This window comes from Cupressus sempervirens, chromosome 4 (assembly GCF_028749045.1).
Source record: "Cupressus sempervirens isolate cs-2001-9-10 chromosome 4, ASM2874904v1, whole genome shotgun sequence".
NCBI lineage: Eukaryota > Viridiplantae > Streptophyta > Pinopsida > Cupressales > Cupressaceae > Cupressus > Cupressus sempervirens.
In genome coordinates, this window is record NC_143121.1 from 147796378 (window position 1) to 147803085 (window position 6708).

A 6708-nucleotide genomic window follows, 5' to 3' on the forward strand; every position below is an offset into this window, starting at 1 on the left:
AAAGAAGGCCTTGGCCTTAAAAGGGTTTCTTCCATGAATGTTTCTTTTCTTGCCAAGCTTATATGGAGATTCCATAAAGAGGAGGGTTAATGGAGAGTTATTTGGAATGATAAATATAATAGGGAGAATCAAGATTTTAAACTCTTCCTTAGAATGAAACTTTACAAGGGGTCAAATTATTTAGAAACACATATGAAAAAAAAAAAGATTATCAATAAAGGGTTCAAATGGAAGGTGGGAAATGGGAAGACCATTTTTTTGTGGATGATATCTAGATTCTTGATCATTCAGAGTAGGGATGGAATGGCTTTATGGAACAATGCAAGAATATTTTTGGGATTTTTTTTAAGGATTATTGGGAGGAGGATAATTGGGTTAGCCTCAGTAGAGTGGATAATAGAATTAATGATCTCAATAAGATTCTAAATGCTATCCTTTTAAGAAAAGATGAGGATGATTTGATATGGAAATATAATCCTAATGGGTTATTTTATGTTTGTTCAATGTATGCTAATGCCTTTGATGAGCATTAGGATCCTTGTTGGGCCAAGGCTTAGTTTAAAGGTATTGCACCCAATGTTAACATATTTTTTTGGATTCTTTTGTAGGATAAAACTCTTACCAATAAAAATTTGGTGAGGAGAGGGTTTAACATTGTCATTAAATGTTATCTTTGTATGGAAGCTAATGAATTGGTTAACCATATGACTATTCATTTATCCTATACTAGAAGATTATGGGATAAGGTTTGTGATTTTTTGAATATTACCTAGGTTTTCCCCTTTACCATTCAAGATCTTTTTAATGGTTGGAATTATCCCTCTTCTAATACTTTAGTTATGATGTTGTGGGATTTCATCCTCCCATTTCTTTTTTGGGGAGTGTGGAATAAGTGAAATGATATGGTGTTTAGCGGTAAGGAAACTAATTCAAACCAACTATTCTACAAGATTAAGAATATGATGACAGAGAATATTAGATCTTGTGAAAAAGGGCACCAACCATAGAAATCTTGGGATGAATTAGTGTTTTAGAAATAGAATTTGGATGGTGTTAGTATTGTTGAAAATGGTCCTAATCTCAGGGATTTGAAAAGATAGGATTGTCCTCCTAAGGATTGGTGTAGGGTTAACTTTAATGGGGCTATAAAGGGTAGCCCAGGAATGGAAAGCAATCACGTCATCATTAGGAATATGAATGGGGATAGATTCGATGGAATGACCATTTCTATTGGGGAAAAAACTAATCATGTGGCACAAGAAAGTGTGGCCCTATATGGTCTTAGTTTTGCCAAAAGTTTGAATTTGAATAAGATCTAGCTTCTGGGGGACTCCCTTAATATTATAAAATTCATTAATAAATTTACTAATCCTTCTTGGGCTATTAATAATATTATTAGTAAGGCCATTGATCTTATCAATTCCTTTGATAATTGTGTTGTCACCCATAAGTATAGAGAAACTAATCAAGTTGTTGACTTAGTTGATAATATGGCATAAAAAAGTGATCTAAAGTTAACTTAGAATCAAAGTGATATTATTCCCATTGAGGAGATCTTATTAATTGAGTACAAAAAAGTTTGAAGTAAACAAAAAAGAGTCACTAATGATGATTATGTCATCAAGGATTAATAATGATATGGGAAAGATTGGGAAGTGATAGGTTATTATGAGATGGACATTCTGGAACAAGTGAGTTGTAAAGAATGGAAGAAGAAGTGTGAGGTTTGGGACATTTTGGAACTGGTGAGTCCTAAAGAATGGAAGAAGAAGCATGAAATTTGGGACATTTTGGAACATGGGATTTTTACAAGATTTATGGAGAAGCTGAAATGCAGTAATCGTGCCATTACTTGTCAATTCATCAAAACTTGGAAAGATGGGAGTATATTGGTGGGTAATAAGAGAATGGAGGTTTTTGAAGAAATTATTGCTGAAGCAATGGGTCTTGACATTGAGGGTATAGACTTCTATCAGGATAGGAAGCTTTTAGATCAGGTGGTTGAAGAGTTTGCAAACATGGATAAGGAGTGCAATACACTAGTGAAAATTGGTAATTCATACTTTAGCCTTGGCACCATTTCCTTCCATTAGAGGTTTGTAATGTTTGTTGTAATTGAGTATCTTACCTTAGATGGCCACTTTACCTAGATAGATGGACACCATTTTACGTTGGTTATCTATTTTAGTCATAGGGTTAGGCTCAATTTACCCCTCTACCTTAGACAATTGTTGGCTAACACTATTTAGCCATTCAAAATGATCCTGACAGTGATCATGCTTGTCATGAGGGTTTAATGATTCTTTCTATGAACCTTCTCAAATCTAAAAAGGTGGATAGACCTTGTTAGAGAAAGAAATCTTTAGATTGTGATATGGAGGGAAGTAAACCAAATGAGGATTTTGATGAGGATACAAAGGATGAAGTTGCTAAGGTTGAGATTAAGAAGAGGAAGGAAGGTGATCTAGGGAGCCCATGTAGGAATAAAAGGAAGGATAAGGAGATTGATTCTAAATAAGACACTGATTCTAGAAAGGAGTAGGAAGAGGGTATGGAGAAGAAAGTAATTTTAGGAAAGGTTTTTGGAAATAAGGGGAAGAATGTCAAAATGGATTTTGTCCCCTCTGATGATGAACTCCTAACTAAGAGGGTGGAGAGAAATAGAAAAAAGGGCTTTCTCAAGATTTGGATGCTGATAAAGGGGTTAAGGAGATCAAGATGGATAGGAAAAAATAGGGGATGCATGAGTATTACATTGTGCATGAAATGGATGAGGATAACTAGGGGTTCTTGAAGAGAATCTTTAGTAACCCATGGCTTATGATGAAGTATATTGGTAATCTAAAGTAATAGATGTAGAGCATCATGATAAATTTTGATCAGCTTAGCAAGATGGCTAGGGGCGAAGAGAATGTTAGGTCAACACATTGATAGAATTTCTAAGGTGATAGGAAATGCTAAAGTGGTAAAGAATTTGATGAAACATGTTCCACTACTTGAAGCCAACAACAAAAATATGGATCAGCTGGGAAAAGGCCTACAAAAAGAGTGGATGTACTAGAAAATAGAGTGGGTAACTTGGAGAAAATGGTTAAGTAATTGGCAATAAGAATTTCACTATCTTGAAGATAGTGGATGAAAATTTTGACACCCTATTAAAAAAGCTTGAATGAAGCAAAGGTCAAGGCTCTAAGGATATAAAAGAGGACCAAGGTCCTAGAAAGCATACAGGGGCTAATTCCAAGAAGAGTGAGGGTGTGGAAGCAAAACTGTTGGATGATATGAAATCCTCTATAGAAAATATAAACATCCTGGTAGTGTTGGAATACTTTAGAATAACAGAGAGGGGTGAGGGAAAGTGAATCAATTATCCAAGGTATAAATTTATAAATAAAACTTTTCTTAGCTTAGTGAACCCATAAAACATTTATACTCATGCATGTATCTATAATATTATGCAATAACTTAAATCTTGTAGGTTACTATCAAATCAACTTGCAAAAATGTAAAGCATGCAACATAACAGATTCATCAACACATTTGACACAATGATTTACATGGAAACTCAATTTGAAAAAACCACCAGTAACATGCTACTCTTTTCCCTCTTCTGAAGTGATGCCTTGTGAAAGGCTATCCTTGCTAAGGTTGCAATACACACTATTAAATGTGACCCAGTTAAAGGATTTCACTCACACTGTTAGGAGTGAGCCTTGTTAGATGACTTTAGACCATTCACTTGGAATGTAACTCAGTTAATGGATATACAAATTACTATTAGGTCAACATTAATCTAAAGGATTTACCCTAGATTGATACAATTGTTAGAGAGTAATAGTAATGCTTGATCTGATACAACCTATAACTTCATTTATAGATTACACATCATTATTCAGTCCTCCATTCTACTTGGCCTTCAAACATTGTAGTTTTGATAGCTTGTTCACCCTTCAAGGATTCATCTTGTTAAGCCTTCTCACTTAGCATGCAAATGCAATCTCCTCTTAGGTCACTTGATGAAGCAGAGCCCTTGGCTTCCTATCTTCTTTAGATTCTCGCACATGACTTGCTTGCTTCATGACCAACCATTTCTATAAATAGGAAATTAAGATACTTTGTCTCTCATTTCTCATTGTCCAATTTAGGGTTAGGATGGATTAGGTAGAATACAATATATCTACCCCATATTCCATATTTCTTCTGAAAACTTCTCCTAGAATCCTCTTTGAATTCACCTAAAAATAGTTTACCTTGAATTCTATGGCACCAACTCATCATCCATATCTTTCACCTAGTTTATAAATTCCAAGAAAAGAACTTGTCAGTTTAGATTCATCGAATCCATGATCTTCTAAATAATGTAGTACCTAGGCATTATTGACCTTCTAATGCTTGGTACATACTATGTTGCTCAACATCCACTATAATATCACTTGGCATCAACTAAAGTTTACTGGTGCTCGACATCAACCAAAATTTACTTGACATTCACTATTTTTCTTGGCATACACTAGAATAAAATTTGACTTGGCTGCAATTAATTTTCTACTTGGCTTGCACTCACTTTTCTTGGCACCTACTATCCACTCAGCCAAGCTTGGCAAACAATTTTTGTGTAACCTGTTGTTCTAAACTTTTTTGGTGTAACCAACTTTTGTAAGCTTAAGTAGATTATCAATGCATCATGTCATCATTGTCTAACTAATTCGTGTACTTCATTATTATCATAACTAAACATTTCCTCTAGGTGCTATTGTTACATCTTTTGATCAAATCCTCTCCATCAATCAAGTAAGTGATAGTACTTAAATCTAATAAGTAGTTGTCTTACCAACAAGTAGCAGGTTTGACATTAGCATCAAAAAAATGATTGAAGTATCCTTTTATGTTCTAAACAATCTTCCTTTACAATCTCCCTCTTTGATTGGTTTCTTCAACCTATTTTCAACAATCTCCCTCTTTGGCATTGATGGCAAACAAAACTAATCAACCAAATGGTAAATGCCTTGTTCAAAAAAACTGACTAGGTTAAAATAGCAAGACAATATCAATATCAAAAAGAAAATAGTTCTTATTGGTATTAAGTTATATTTATCATTAGTGATAACACTTATTTAGTTCAGTTGTTATCAAGCTCATCATTTAGTCTCCAGTAATCACCAAGTTTCATAGTTCACACTAAGCATTTAAAAAGTTGTCGAGTCAAAATAGATAGTGTGCAGTTCAATAGTTATCACTGAGAAAATAGTGGTCACTAAGCTTTTTAGTATTTAATGATTCATCAGTTACTTTGATGTGAAGCTAGTGTCAAATGAGTGATGGATGTGCAATGTTTACCAAGTTCAAGAAAGGTAAACATATAAATCAATTTCCACCAAGTTACACTATATCTACCAAGTTTTCAATGTTCACTGAGTTTGAAGCTACGTTGAATGATTAGTATGAACCGAGCCTCTACTTCTACTGAGTGCATGATGATGCTGAGTAATGTAGTGGATGTTAAGTATAAGAAGTTCACTAAGTCAGCTCACAGAACTTGAGTTTCTACTATTTGGCCAACTCACTAATATTTTTTTTGCTTGTGTTATAGCCGACCTTATAATTGTAGATATTATAATGGTATATATATGTGATGTATTATATCATACAAATGTATTAAGGAATGAAGTGAATGTAAGAATGCATAATACTAAGTAGATGTTTGATGAATGTGAATGAGAATCAACAGTAGAGAAGAGTATTTAGCAAGGTCTATAAGGAGTAGTAAAGTTATATCTATCATAAGAGGTGATCTGTACTTCAAGGATCTAATCAAAAATCAAGTTGTAAGTCAGATCTACTATTTCATCCTAATAGGTGAATTAGTTTTTAAATCCTTTAATAGGGTAGACCTAATAGTCTTTCTTTAAATCTCTTAACAAAGTGCATACATCATTGTATGTTTGTAAAACCTCTAACAAGGTGGATCAAGTAGTCCAAATTGTTCTTAATAGGGTAGATCATCAGAAGTGATCATTGTAAGCCTTAACAGGCCAATTTTATAGTATAGTAGTGAAGTTTTGTCGGTATCATCCCCACCCCAGTTTTACTTTCTACTTGGAAGGTTTTTGGGTCATTAAATATTGTGTTCATGTGTTATGAATGTTTATCTTTCACTTTCTCATGCATGCAGTAGATTAGATGAATTAATGGTGAATGGATTATGCTAATTAAGTGATAAATTAGTTTAAAGTTTTGAGGTTAATAATTTACGCCTCCCCTCTCAGTAACCTAGCTAGTCTTGATTATTTCTAACAATTGGTATCAGAGCATTGTGGTTCTTAGGATAAAGCTTGATAGCTTGAGAAAAGTTCAAAGACAATGGAGATATTCAAACTTGACAGTGCTATTGATAATGAAAAGTTAGATCTAGAGATGGCCATAGCTCAACCCAAGGAAGCAAAAGAGCATCTTTCCCAATCCATAAAAAGAAGGAAGGAACTTGGAAAATACATGAATGACCACTGCTATGTTGAAGAAAATATTGAAGATTTTTTCCCCTCAAGTAGTTTAGATGAAGCAAATGAGGCAATTAAAGAACTCATAGAAAAGAATGGCTCTCTAGAAGAAGAATTATGAAAATTGAAAAGAGAATAAGAAATTTAGTCAATAAGAATGTCTTAAATCTTGGAACAAAGGAATAAGGAAAGTGAAGACTTGGAGGCAAGG